The 16334-nt window shown below is 30.4% G+C and overlaps 1 protein-coding gene across 1 annotated transcript in view; it reads left to right on the forward strand.

Moving 5' to 3' along the window:
* The first annotated feature begins 754 nt into the window (after positions 1-754).
* rhea (Talin_middle and talin-RS domain-containing protein rhea) overlaps positions 755-16334 on the forward strand; it is a 90967-nt gene continuing 75387 nt past the window's right edge. The window contains exon 1 of the mRNA XM_017902301.1: positions 755-846. The gene's annotated coding sequence lies outside the window, so the exon portion shown is untranslated. The remainder of the gene's footprint in view (positions 847-16334) is intronic.

Genomic DNA, 16334 nt, shown 5'->3' on the forward strand with positions numbered 1-16334 from the left:
TTTAAAGATCGTGTATTGACAATCATGGAGATTTTCTAGATGATCTTAAAATTTTTTCAAATTGTAACTTTTTATAATCGAAGAATGAAAAATATATAACGTAGTTAAATATGGTAATTTGTGATGGAATACGAGCAATGTTTTATTAAATTCACGTGGGGACACAGTAATATTAATATCTTGTAACAAGATTTTAATGAAAATGTATGTTGATGTTAATTAGAAATAAATATTACAATTTATTAAAGATTATAATAAATGATAACAAGTGCAGTTGAAAAGAAGTGATATCAATATAATTTATTGTATTTATACACTTGTACATTCAGTTATTAACATTATATAAAAAATGAAACATTGTTTTCGAAAAATAATTATACTTTTAATACTTCACTTGTAATTTATAAACAGTTATTTTTGTTTTTATAGTCAAAAACTAATTTTTACACGTTTATTAAATTCTACTAATTCGAATATTACTAAAATTATGAATACTAAATGTTAATTTGTTACTAACACAAATTTTATCATCGTTATGTAATACGAATTTATACATTTCTCATTGAAACACGATATAACACGAATAAAACAGTTTGTATACGAAAAAAATCAATGGAAAAAGAAAATAAAAGAAAAAACGTTCCGTGTTGCTGTTTCAGTTACAGAGGGTACTCAAGGCGCCTTAATTTTTTCGTACGCGCCGTCACTGACCTTGAACGAGAGGAACGCTCGAAACTGAAACGGCGGAGTCGCAAGAGTTGTCGGACGTGTGGTTGTGGCCGAAGTGACAAATTGATTTTGTGCAACGAAACAAGGTTCCTTTTCTATCTATGGATATTTTTCACGGTGAGTAGAAGCTACCAATAGCTTGATAATATCTTGAAACCGGCGGCTGGTGGCGATGCCGCCAGTTCCTATTGATTTTTCCGTGATTTCCGACAGATGGGCGTGCTGCCCTCGTTTAGACTTTTCCGATCGTTCCTGCTCGTTTCCTCGCCGATAAAACGCGATCTTCTAAATTATTTTATTCATCGTTTAGACCGACACTCGCCTCTCGGTCGTACATGACCGTATACGTCCGAGAGTCGATGCGGATTACGGACGAGCTAACCTCAAAAACGACAGGGTAGGACCACCCAACGGGTGTCTCCCGAAATAGAGATGATTCACAACATCGCGACAAATTGACAGCTCGTGGTTCTCTTGCTCGTGCGTCTGTGCATCAACTTTCCCGTTTCTTTCGCGTTTCGTAAATCGATCATCGAATATTTCGCGAGCGCTGTGATGTCGTGCTCCTCGCTGTCCGTCTCTCTTCCGCCCGTTTCTCTCTTACGTTTCGTTAAACGCGCGACGTGCCAAAACAATAGGACCGGAGAAAATCAATAGGCAGGCTGTAAGAGGTTAAATAGGGAAACCCATCTGCTACCACTGTGCACGAGACTTTATTAAGTTTCTGCGTTTGGCTAAGTTCGTCTGTGCCCGGCAGCGTAGAAAATTCGTTCTGGTTTTGCGTCCACGATTCGCCACGGTTTTTAATTCGTCGCGATGTCAGCAAGACTTTTGCCTCTTTCTTTTCTTCTTTCTTTTTGTCTCCGTGGTAATTTTCTCGATGGATTAGGACGATTCTTGTTCGTATTGTACCTTTATGTGTGATTTCCTCTATTTTTCAGGGATTTATTAAGGTAGAATTTGTTTGATATATCTTTTTGCTCTTGGTGGTGTAGTAATAAAAACGTGACACGTCGCGCACCAGTGTTCGATTAACTCCAGTTCTTTGAGGATGTCGCCCAAGTAAAATTGACTTGGCTCTTTTTATGGTCTTTTGACGTACCGGTCATAGTGATTTTTAAAAGCGTGTTGGTGATTTATTGAACCGTGATGTTCGATTAATTTCTGTCCTTTGATGATCACTGAACTACTTCACGATTTTTGCTCCTTCATACGGGCCTGTAGACCTATTTTTTTTTTTAATTACATTTATTTCATTAATTTCACTTTTCTCTCATTTATAAACATATTAGTAAATCCTTGTGTTCTATTTTTAGTGTGTTACTTATTGATTTCTGTAAATTTTGACCATGTATTAAACATTATTAATTTCAATAATTAATCGTATATAATTATTAAAATAAATTTGTAAACTTGTATAACATTTAATTCGGAATTAAGCGAATGAATTATTTTCAACAATTATAAATTTTCATTGTAGAACAAAAGTTGCTCCTAATTCAATATTACTACAGCACAATTACTGCAGTAAAAATTTATTCCACACAATTTACATGTAGCAAGGGAAGAATAACGAGATACAAATAAATTTATACAAGAGTATAAATAATTTTGAAACATTCTCTGTGACTTCTTAAAATATGTATTAAGCGAAATACAATTAAGAAACAAATAATCACAGAAATGTTGCAATTTCTAAAATTCAATTTTCGAAAAAAAGAAAATGATAAATTGAAAACGATAGTAATTGGGATAAAATGAAAGATTTTCCAACAAGCAGTTATAAAGATAAAAAGCAAGTCAAGGATATATAGTCTAACGAATCATGGAACTGATTCGAGTTCACCGGAACTGGAGTGGTTCTGCCATGTTTGCCGTGGCACTCGCGGATTTAGAGTCCTTAATTCGCGCGGTGCGTGACCGATGTTCCTCCGCAGATTTATATCCGTGGAATTGAGCCAGACTCGCAATTTAATTACCGCGATCCACTTGGAGCCTGTTGAGAAGCCGGCTTTAAGGTTTCATTGAATTTATCCGAGGTGACGATCTTTATTTTCCGATCGACGCGGATAAAAAGTCCCGCGGAAGCGGAAGGCCTCAAACGGTCCTCGTGGCTCGTTTCGAGCGGAGATCTCGTTCAAGATATTGCCGTTCCAATGAATTGCTCGATATCGAATCGTTTGTACATCGTAAACTCGTTGAAGTTTAATCGTAATTCGGTTCGAGGATTGTTTTTAAATAACGCGAAGTTTTAAGCGTTTTAGTTTATGGTGATATTGAATTAATAATCCCTAGTGGGATTACTGTAAGATATAGGGATATTTTTTTTTTCTAGGATGAAATATAAAAAAATATTTTCGTTTATTTATATATTTTTAAAGACCTAAAATAATTTTAATTATTTAGGTTTTCTTTATTGATGTCAATGATTTCTTTTTTTTTTAAATTTTTGCTATATATATTCAGTAATTGTTATTGTTCTTAGATTTTGATCTTTTTAAGTTTGATCTAAATAGTCAGATGTTTCTTTGTTCATGGAAAGAAGGAATTATTATTTGTTATAGAGGCATATTATACTAGGAGATAGAGATTAATAAGTGGAACAAATAAATTGCTTCTTGGAACTATACTAATATAATAGTAAGATAGAATGGAATAAAAAATAATAAATATGAAAAATAAACTTTGGAAGATATAAATACTTGGCTATGTAGCTTTTAATATTTTAATTCGCGTTTACTATCTTATTTACTATCACGTTTATTTATTATCACTATCTACGCTTACTATCTTAATGTAATTAACGTAGCTTTTATTTTTTCACGATATGGTTTGTGTTATGGCATTAACACCAAGAGTAGAAGATTTCTGCAACTTCAGCGTAGCCTTTATAAAGTTAAAACGCGAAGACGACACATAGTGTTGAATATGCACTTTATCGGCTGTCATTGTACTCGCAATCGTTTTCTGAGTTCTGTCGCAAGCAAAATAATAAACGGCTCGACATTTCAAAAATTATATGTCGACGCCATAAATACACCAAAGTGCTTGAAGATATCTCAGTTTATAGTACTCGTATAAACGCAAATTTCTTTTTCTATATCTAAAACATTGCATTGACACTTCGTCAAAAGTCTGTAAGATACAAATTTTCTTTACTCGGAATAACAATTATAAATATATTACATATAAAAGTAAATTGAAAACACTTATTCTGAAAGAATTCAAAATTTTATCTATTATCTAGAAATTTTGTATACACATAATAATAATTATTATAAATTTGTATAAACTAATGTGAAATTATTTCCGATTTATTACAAGTCAGATTAAGATAAATAATTCCAATTTTCTCAAAATAAAGGAAATTTTTTGAAGTAACGTAAATTCAATTAAATTTAATTATGAATTTAAGTAAAATTGAATTTAACATTATTTTCAAAAAATTGCTTAATTAAATTTATATAAATTTAATTAAACAATGAATAATAAATTATGTAAACATATTTTGTTACAAAAATATTTTGTAATATATTCTATATCTGCTGAAACAAAATAAGAATTAAAAGGAACAAAATGGAGATGAAAATAGGAGATACACGAGTGTTGATATGTTATTTTCTTCTAAAAGATGGCGTAGGAGTCGCGACCGCATCATTACCGTTATTATTACCAATGCTTGAATGCTGTCATTCATGAATTAAGTATTATTATTCATGCAATCGATTATGATAACTCTGGTAACCTTAATGGCCGCGCGTTTGATTTATTTTGTGCGATTGATTTGTTTAATGCTAGAATCGAATGAATGAACTGAACAAACTAAATTTATGTCTTGGATTTATAATTGGGATAGCAACAAAGAAGTAAAAAATAAAGTAAATGAAATTATGCCCTTATATTATTAATCTGATATAGCAGACGTAATATACGAATTTTTTTGTAACACCTTTGTTTATTTTATTTGTTATTTTTTAAATTTATTTTTTATTGTTATTTTTATATTTACTTTTTATTACTATTGTATTTATTCTTTATTCGCACATTTACATTTTACTGTGCACGTATTTATTATTTATCGCTATATTTAATTTTTATTATATTTATATTCAGTTTTCGTCGTCATAGCTTCTTTGTGTTATTTTTAATTTTTGTTACTTTTATATTTACTTTTTATTATTATAGCTGCATTTTATTATTCTTGCATTTGCTATTTATTGCTATAATTTCTATTATTTTATATTTTTCTTTATTATCACATTTAATTTTTATTCCCCTTATATTTATTTCTTCTGAATTTTTAACTTTTTATTCCTCACGCGTGAAGAAATAATTACTGTTGCAGTGGTTCATTTAAACAGTACAAGTATGGTCTAATGACTGCTATAAATAGATTGCTCGGTGACAAATCAATGATACAATGATAAAAGGAGATAATTGAATAATAAAGATAAAAATTTTACGTCATGTAGTATTTTATAAATATAAAGATGTATTTGTAATTTTCGAATCACGTGTTATTATAAGGCGATAAATTAGAAACTATCCATACTGTCAACGAAATGTTAATACCGTTTACCTAACCTAGTTGTTAGGTGAGTAGCTAGCTACCAGAATGATCTGTATAGTCCAACTATTATGTAACGCAGCGCCTAATACATTGACCTTAGGGATCAATCAACTCTGAAATAACGTGAAAGTTAATTTTAGCTTAATTAAAGAATAATTGTTTATTTTATAGTAAATGGTGGGGAATATTTATTTGCTTTAATTGTATACAAAATAATTGAGATCTTTTCCAAAAAATTTAAAAGTATTAGTTTTCTTAAATATTAATAAAAATGATTAAAAATATAATTTAGTAGTATTCAAATATTAAATTAAAAATATTTTCAAATAGTATTTCTTAATAATAAATAATAGATAATTTTAAATATTATCTGCTTGTAGAAATATATTTTTCAATATGTAAAAGTCAATGAATGTAATATCTTTTTAGTCAGATATGCTTGAAAATTTTCTGTATTTTTGTTTTGAGGAGATTTGTTCCTGGAAGTGAGGCTATTTATTAAAAAGCATTGTTGATAAAAATGTATTGCTCAGATATTTCAGTAATCGATTAAAGAGTTAATCTAAAAGTAAATAAATATTGTAATATTATTACTTTAAAAATAAAGATCAGATTAATGGAACCAATTCATCATTTTATATATCCTTGGAAAGATATGTCAAATTGTTTTTATTCTTTTTGAACGTGTGTTCGTCGTTTCGTGAATCGCAATTTAAAATTCTTTTAAATCTCTCAAAAAATATTTTCAATTTTAAAATAATGAAAAATATTTTAGTATTAGGAGAAATAAGAACTATACGTATTAATTAATAATTAATTATAATAGGCGTAGTAAACAATTAGTATTTATGAAGTCTTGTATTACAAAAATTTGCTTTTTATGTAAAAATGTATCAAGGTGTTCGCTATTTCTTAAATTGCCTTGTTACAGCAGTAATGTCGTAGAATTCGGTTTCATCATCGGACAAAATCGTCTTCGTAACACATTTCAGAAAATTTAATTCATGGCCAACAATTAATCTCCCACTTAACGTAGTACTCTCATCTCCAAAAATAATGTTTTCACTTTATTGTTGAACAGATTCTATTTTATAAGAATACCCTTTATGAAAACATGGCATTATTCAAAATAAAAATTTGTTTCCTTCACAAGACAATAATTAGTGAACGTAGTTATTAAATGTCACAATCTAAAATAAAACCTTTTACTTGTTTTATTCTTCTATATTAAAACTTTTATTTTTCATTTCTTTTTCTCTTTTGCTCCCATTCTCTGTTTTTTGATACTCTCAATATTAAAATTTCTGACTTATAATGTATTTTTTAACTTAATATATATCCATATATAATAATTAAAGTCATATAATAATAAAAATAATTAAGTATATGTAATTACGAAGTTTGTAACTAAATAAAAGTCGATATTAATTCTTTATGCTCTATTGGCGCCATTACGAAGATACTGATAATCTGCAATGCGTTATGCGATTTTCTTTTTACTCACAACTACAGATTCTTCATTTTCCAAAAATAAGTTGAAAGGGAAAAAAGAAAAGTTCTCAGAGTACAAACAATTAATTTTGTCAAAAATAACTGTACGTGTAACGTAACTGTAAGAACAAAATGTCCAAATGCACACTACAATATGTAAAAGTCAATGAATGTAATATCTTTTTAGTCAGATATGCTTGAAAATTTTCTGTATTTTTGTTTTGAGGAGATTTGTTCCTGGAAGTGAGGCTATTTATTAAAAAGCATTGTTGATAAAAATGTATTGCTCAGATATTTCAGTAATCGATTAAAGAGTTAATCTAAAAGTAAATAAATATTGTAATATTATTACTTTAAAAATAAAGATCAGATTAATGGAACCAATTCATCATTTTATATATCCTTGGAAAGATATGTCAAATTGTTTTTATTCTTTTTGAACGTGTGTTCGTCGTTTCGTGAATCGCAATTTAAAATTCTTTTAAATCTCTCAAAAAATATTTTCAATTTTAAAATAATGAAAAATATTTTAGTATTAGGAGAAATAAGAACTATACGTATTAATTAATAATTAATTATAATAGGCGTAGTAAACAATTAGTATTTATGAAGTCTTGTATTACAAAAATTTGCTTTTTATGTAAAAATGTATCAAGGTGTTCGCTATTTCTTAAATTGCCTTGTTACAGCAGTAATGTCGTAGAATTCGGTTTCATCATCGGACAAAATCGTCTTCGTAACACATTTCAGAAAATTTAATTCATGGCCAACAATTAATCTCCCACTTAACGTAGTACTCTCATCTCCAAAAATAATGTTTTCACTTTATTGTTGAACAGATTCTATTTTATAAGAATACCCTTTATGAAAACATGGCATTATTCAAAATAAAAATTTGTTTCCTTCACAAGACAATAATTAGTGAACGTAGTTATTAAATGTCACAATCTAAAATAAAACCTTTTACTTGTTTTATTCTTCTATATTAAAACTTTTATTTTTCATTTCTTTTTCTCTTTTGCTCCCATTCTCTGTTTTTTGATACTCTCAATATTAAAATTTCTGACTTATAATGTATTTTTTAACTTAATATATATCCATATATAATAATTAAAGTCATATAATAATAAAAATAATTAAGTATATGTAATTACGAAGTTTGTAACTAAATAAAAGTCGATATTAATTCTTTATGCTCTATTGGCGCCATTACGAAGATACTGATAATCTGCAATGCGTTATGCGATTTTCTTTTTACTCACAACTACAGATTCTTCATTTTCCAAAAATAAGTTGAAAGGGAAAAAAGAAAAGTTCTCAGAGTACAAACAATTAATTTTGTCAAAAATAACTGTACGTGTAACGTAACTGTAAGAACAAAATGTCCAAATGCACACTTAGTTATACGTAGTACCTTGTATCAAAAGCCATATAAAAATACCCAACTATGCATTATGTTTAATTATTCGTAAACAAAGTTGTCTAATATTTAGACCCAAGTGTAATCTTCCAAGCAATGAAAAGTGTATTTCAAAATCATATTTATTTTCTTCAGAAAAACATATCAAAGTTAGATATGTTCCCTAACCTTCTAGGCCTTCATTAGTTAAGCCATTCCAACTGGTTTATATTTTATGACTAACATTTGAAAAATATTCACGATCTAACTGTACCTTCGTATTTTTGTCATACGTCTGTATCGATATATTTCTGTAAAGCTAACTTTTAGTACCGAAGTTGGGACACGTATGCTGAAAGTGAAAGGAATATAACGAAACAGAGTGTAGAGTCCAGCTCGACGTTGGACTGCTCAGGATTAACCTCTTGACATACGATTTAATTAAACCTAATTCTCCACAAGCACGTCTCAGTCTTATTTCGCGTACATGCAACTACTTGTCGCTAACCTTGCTCTCAAATATTGGGAACAAGGCAGACGAAACGTAAGTCGAAGCTGGTAGTACTTGGATCATTGTGATACACGTGGTCTGTTCCAAAAAATGACGAGATTATATCTATAAAAGTTTTTTTAGGTTACGATTTCTAGGGATCTGATCGTCCTCAAGGTTGTTCCCATTGGAACTGATACACCGATGGACAAGTTATTCCTATTCCTTGAAGCAATGCTGGAAGCCTTCATCCTTTAGAGAGTCCACTTGATTGATCATGGACTCTTGGATGTTTCCAATGGTATGAAAATGACAATTTTTCAGATGATATTTAATTTTGAGGAATGAAAGTCATAGAGATTGAGATTTGGGAAATGATTGGAGTACTAATACAATTTTCTTTGAAGCTGAAAAAATGTTGGAAGATAATCCCCTACAGGGGGACATGTGATGGATTAACTATGCGGTATATTCATCCAAGATACAATTATTTATCCAATAATTATGCTGAATCAACTAAGCTGATTAAGACGAATATAGAGTGTTAGAAAAGAGGACTGTAATACTTCAAGGATTTATAGTACTCATCAAGAGAAATAGAAGATGTTTGATCAACACAGACTCTGGAAGCATTTGAAAATATACCTATATCACATATATATGGAAGTGTTATATCTAAGTGGAAGGAAAACACATTATACATCTCTTGTGGAAGAGGATATGCGGTTTTGTGGTCTAGTAAAACCTTCTGCTGATATTAGTGATAATTTTTTATAGCATTCTCTGAGATTTCAACTCAGAATCTGTGTTCATGAAACACCTCTTATTTTCTCAGCGAGTATTATGAATCTTTAAAATTCTAAATATTTATTTTTTCACCCTGTATACATAAATTGATTATTTTATTTATTTTATATAAAGATTAGCAATCTGATCTTACAAAAATAAATAACCTCGTTACTTTTAAATCAGACTACATATTGCAACCGGTATTATTAAATACTATAAAAATTTTAATGCAAAGATGAAGTAACATAGTTCCCATCTAAAGAAATATACAATTTCTTAATCATAATCCTCTTAAAATTCTCTTAGAATATGACTAGTATATGGCAATTCATACACATCCATCTAGGAGCTCATGTTTTAAAGCTTCATTAATGTAAAGCAGGCTCAGACCTATTTTTATCAGGCAAAAATTGTCCCTCGCATAATTCTCTGTGACCCATAGTAATTTAGAATTGCAAGTGGAAATTATTTCTGTAAAAGACCACACGCATAGTTCCTCGCATACTGCATGACTAGCTGCAAACGTCATTTGGGATCAAGCTCTCGTCCAATGAACTGGGTATTCCATTTTCGATCACCCATTTCCTTTCGCCATGGCTGTGATTCAGCCAAAACACGCGCGCCTGGAAAGCAGAGTTCCGGTATACGAGCTGTATAAATAGAAGCGTGCGTATGTCCAGTGTGTGTAGAATTCACGATGCTTGTGACCGTGTCTCAGTGCAGCAACGTGCACGACACAGAGACAGATCACGAGGTAATCGTTGGCTGACTGACCTATCGATTTATCGACTGATAAAGTTCTCAGATTCTGTTCGCAAAACAGACTACTCTCTCCTACTTTCGCTTTTCAAAGCTTTTCCCAAGTATCCGCAGTTAGACATCAGAGAACCGAAGACCACAGTAGCCTCCACTCTATCAAAGGAGGATAGTATCTGACTCTGACTATTACAGACTGTGTTTCGCAAGAAGACTGTAACCACGCTTGAGGGTTTAGGCGAGGATAGTTATTGACCTTGGTTGCTCCTCCCTTGAACGAGGCAAGTTTGAACTAGATTAGTTGTTCAGTTTGCCAGTGTGCTTTGTTTTAAGTGGACACTGCTAAGTTACTTTGCCAGAATCATGTTGAGTGTAAGGATAGAGTAATTGGAATCGAAGGAATGGAGCTATGGGTGCATCAGAAGACTCATCACTGATAATGAAGGAAGAATGCAGCAAGTCAAGGTCCATTTCGAATTTTCTGAACCTTTTTCTTATCCCAAGAGTGAAAAATCTAGCAGAGAGTACTCATCTACAAGAGATGAAGAAGAAAGTGGAGAACTGCTCAATATCTTGATAAATGATCATCTTCAGCATTACTTTCAAGCACAGAAACAAGAGGAAATAATTTGTCATAGATAGGCTAGAATAATACTTTGGAGAGAAATATAATTATAATAAATTTTTATATTTAAACAAGTTCTTCTTCAATATATAAATTTGGATATTTAATTGCAAACAGAGTGTAAGACAGTAAATATCTCTGAGAATTACAGCACTGCTTTGAAAAATAGAAGAAGGAAGAATCTGATGTAAATGGGTGTAGAGATTATTCTGAAGAAGAGCAAGATTGAATTGCTACACTTAAGAAAAGGTCTACTTTTATTACATAAGTCTGGTTATTTAATAGCCAGAGTATTATAAGATTGTCTAAGCCAATGGGAGTTAGTTTCTGAGCTCTCATCTTAATGGTTAACTATAATCACGTTCTCCTTACTATAGTTATGTACAACCAAAGCGTTGTGTGGAAGACATTGTATAAATTATTGGTACAACTGACTCTGTTGTTTTTCATCTAGTCTCCAACATAACCAAAGGGATGCTGCGTGCACGTGTTTCTATGTACGTCATAATAGATCTACGTGTCTTGGTCAGCAGCCAGCGATGATACGTAATCGTACTCTTTGGTCGGAAACGATGATATACAGGGTGTCTTGTAGTTGGCAGTGCAACTGGTATGGAAATAATTTTCCATAAAAATATAAATCAATAATATGGAATCAAATTTGTTCACAGACAGTTTTATCTTTAAAAGATTGATGATTTTAAGCACCTTGTTTAGGTAATTGACTCTATGGGTAAAATTTCACTTTGAATTTTATTTTTATTTTTCTGGTCACGTAGAAACCAGTGAATTTTATTTTAATTTCTCTGGACACGTAGTCACTGATACTACGAATCTTATACTGTATATTTGTTGTTAGTATCAGTAACAATAGCATTCATAAAACAGATCAGTTCTTTCCAGTACTTTATTGTAAATATAACAAAAAGGTGGACTTGATATTTATGTTAGTCTTACAGGGTCATTAAGTATGCTTCTATTTATTATATTAAAGGATATTAATCACAGAGGATATATAATAAATAATAAATATATATAATATATACAATATATAATAAATTAAGTGGTTCATGAATAATTTTTATTACTCTCTTATTACTCATTATGTAGAGTATATAAAAGTGAAAGGAATTAAATTATTATTTATCTATGGTATTTAAATCACATTTGTACCCTAGCAGATGCTTTGAAAAATACTATAATTCTAGAAACTATAGATATATAGGTGTAAAATATAAATCTATTCGACAAAGTAAAATCTATAAAATATTATTTATTATCTACTATTTTTCTTTCGCAATTCACTTTGAATTTAGTAAAAAAGAAGAAGGGATTGGGATGCAGTGAGTTAATGTAACGACTATTTGAAACTTACTTCCGGTTTGCATTCTTAGCCTCTTGCGTTCCGCCACGACATAGAGATATCTCAATCAACAATACGTGAAACATGAGCCTCTGCTTTAGAAGTATCTAATAGCAGCACGTTCGTTGCAAATAGCTCTTAGAAAGAACGTTAGTCAGACTGGTATCTAGAAAATGAAAAACACATGACACACGTATCGTCAAGATTGTTGGTAGTAATTTCACTAAAAGAGGAGAGCTCATAGTTTTAACCCTAGAGCTAGGGTTAAAAATTTAAGCATAAAATGAGATTTAAAGGTTAATAATGTGTATAAGATAATGTACTACATAGCAACAATGCAAGAAAATAAAATTATCGAATTGTATTATATTAATATAAACCTATCTGTGATATATAGGTCTCATGGATATTAAGCCTTTGTATCCAGGGATTTTTTAGTTACAGAAAAATAGTAATTCGAAGACTTTCTGTCATAAAGTCGACGATATTTTTAAAATAGAAAATGAGAAATCGTATACAAATTAAGATGTAGAATTATTTTACTTTGTCATTCCACGCATCTTTGGATAATTTTTAATTTGTGTATATTAATTAACGTCGATTTTTGGAATCTGATTAAATGGCGACTACGAGTCGCCTCTCGAGTGCAAAGGGGTAAATAAATTATATAGTGATAGTAGAAATAATAAAATTATATAGTGGTAGTAGAAATAATAAAATTATATAGTGGTAGTAGAAATAATAATATTTTATAGTGATAGTAGAAATAATAAAATTATATAGTGATAGTAGAAATAATAAAATTATAAAGTGATAGTTGAAATAATAAAATTATAAAGTGATAGTTGAAATAATAAAATTATAGGATTTTATTTTGGATACAAACGTCTTGGACTATCTGTGTTTCATAAATATTAAATACACTTATATTCTGTAGATGTTTTTATATGTTGTTACATAGAAATGAAGCTTTATGTATTTTCTTTGTGCTGTTGCTTTATTCTATTTGAATTGCATTTTTTAAAATTGATATAGGTAGTTTACGTTTAGAAAATTCGAAATGTAAAATTCGCAGGAGTAGGTACAAACGTTTTGCATTCAAATGTTCGGTCTGCTCCATCGCTGTTATCGCGGTCGTCCCTTTCGTTGTTACATCACGTTATCGTTATCACTATTCTTGTTACTATATTACGTTACATACCTCTTGCATTTCTCTCTTTACCTCTATATTTTGTCTTGGCAATTGCGACATTTTTTCCTTTAGTTATTACTTGCTTAATAATAGTAAGAATAAATAAATTAAAATTAGTGATAAGTGATGAGGAAATAATAGGAATAAATAATTAATGAATTGAATAAATAAGATGAGTAAATAATAAGCATAATAATAACGAAATAAGAAGGATATAAGAATAGTAAGCATAATGTTATTTATAATAAGAAAATAGTAAAAATAGTAAGTTACTAGATATGTGATCTAGGAAGAAAAATAAAAATTGGACGAAGTTTTATATTTTATATTTGCTAAATTAACTTCGAAGGATTAATATAGTTGCTGATAAATTCATGAGTTATTAATATAAATAGCTAAATTCATGGATTATTATAAGTACGTAATAATGAAGAAATAATTAGTACAGAACAAATTGCAGTTAGTGAAGAAACATAAAGTTCAGTATTTTTCTAACAAATTTATTATATTTGTAATTAATTTTTAAATTATATTAAATTTGTAATTTTTCTAACAAATTTATATATTTATAATTTACCATAAAATGCGATGTTCCATATAATTCAGTGGATTTAAAAAAAGGAAGATTACATGGTCCATTTTCATTCAAATTTCGACTATGAATATTCCAAATATTTCCATACAGATTAATATCTAGGACTTAACAGTAGCCTAACAATCTAATTAGCTATAAATCGACTGCTTAAAAGAAAATTCGATCTCGCAGTTTAGTATTCAATGTCTTGCATGCAGAACAGTATAGTCACGACACAGAGCCTGCAATTAACTTCATCATTTTCGTGCAATTACCTGCACGAGAGATGCAAATGTATTGTACAAACGCTAAAATAAACGATACAGATGTTATATTTACCACAATTTGAATCCAAATGATCTATAAAAAGGGAACTGTAAAACGAAAATATCGACATTATCCTCGATTATCCTCGATTCACAGAGTTTCTATGAACCGAATACTACTTAAATAATAATCGGAAGTACACTATATAACAAAATCAAAGCATATTATGATTTTCAGTGTTTTTATAGTAACTTCAAAATAATATATATAATATATAATAATAATATATAAATAATAATATATAGTAACTTATAAATACAGTAACTTCAAAATTTTAGTAAAAAGCAATACACGATTACAAATCAAATATGATTTTATAAAAGAAAGTTAGTATTACATAATACTGTTGATAAAAGTACTGTACCATGCATCGTTCATATGTTAATAAGATTTGTAACAGAAATATTGGAATTTCATTATGAAGTATCTGAAATAATTAGAATATTTTTCTAACATTTTAATTGAGTTTGAATCAGGAAATTTTTCGAAAAATTGTTGATGGCGAGATTTTGATTTATTTTTGAGAGACAGTGAAACTCGTAGCATGTGCTACACATTTTGTCGCGTATTGTATGATACTATTAGATGAATAGATGAATGAACATTGACGCGTCTGGTCATTTTCATGCTATCTTCGTGAAAGGTCTTCGCAATTTTGGCTAATCATGCAATTTCATGGTCATTTGTTTGCATCTTCCTCCCAGTCGGATTTGTTTCCTTTCTAAGGTTCGTGCATCCCTCCTGGGAAACAAACGACTTCGTTACGGGATCATTATGATGATTTGCGAAGAAATATCGAGACGAGTCTGAGCATCCTGAGCCAATTATACGCCTTGACACGTTTAATCATAATTAACAACACTTACACAGTCAATTTATATTAGTTGTGAAATATTAGTTGTCATTGTTATTACTATTATTAGTGGAAAAATAAAATATTTAGTATACGTGAGATAATAACGTAGATAATTAGCTTGGAGGAGTACAGTGTATGTAATAGAGCTAGACTGAAAGTGGCATGAGAATCGAAACGATTCACAGGTTAGTCAAAGATTTATAGAGATTAATCAGAGTGATAGCAACATAGTCAATGCAATTGGATTAGGTATGGAGTAGATTAGATTGTTGGTTAGGTTAGATTGGTCATATTAAGCTATAGTTGTTGAAAACGCAGACATTTCAAGATCGATATAGCTATATACCTGTAATTTAAAGTACATATCAATGGAACAATTAATATATTATTAATCACTTTGCATAAGAAAAGGAAAATTAGCTTATGATCCTAATTTTTGTCATAATGTGATTAGGCATTCAAGGATTAAGCTAATGGATGTGATCATATTTTATGTATCCCACCGATACATTTCCACCAAATATATTTTCTTTCCACGTATAAAGGCTGCTTTTGATGACTACTTACGAGGACTATAACGAATTCAGAGAAAAAAAGAATAAATCGCGATGAAATGAAGTAAAATAATGATAATAACAAAGATATACATTTATAGCCACGTGCACCAGGAGTTGACGATTCCCCATCCTGTTTGGTTTACTTACGGCCAATTCGGTCCATTTTTACAAGAGGCAGTGCCACTCAAGCGATATTCGCGGACGAGGGTTACTTTCAATCGGGGCGAGTATCGATAACTAAGAGGAGAAAAGAAAGGAAAACGATGGGCAGAGTTGGGAAAAGGGGTGGCTTGGTTGTCACGAGAAGAACGAGTCGGAGGATCGATCGAGTCACTTCGATTCGACACGTCGTTTGAGAGGCACTGTTCGTCACGAATGCACGATCTTACTCTCTGGGCAACGGGGTATGCCTCGTTACTCCTTCTGCTACATTACGCGAGCTGCCAAGGAATTTATTTAAAAGCTGACGATTGTTCCATTAAATTGCCTTCTCTCAGAATAGACTTGCATCGTCGTCTTGGACTGTTATTGTCCATTGCTGACCATTTTCTGCAGCTGCAGAGATTGTAGGCGTTAGGATCAGAGATTTGATACCGATACTATACCTAAATTGGCT

The sequence above is a fragment of the Eufriesea mexicana genome, unplaced genomic scaffold (assembly GCF_001483705.2).
Source record: "Eufriesea mexicana isolate 0111107269 unplaced genomic scaffold, ASM148370v2 scaffold1801, whole genome shotgun sequence".
Taxonomy (NCBI): Eukaryota; Metazoa; Arthropoda; class Insecta; order Hymenoptera; family Apidae; genus Eufriesea; species Eufriesea mexicana.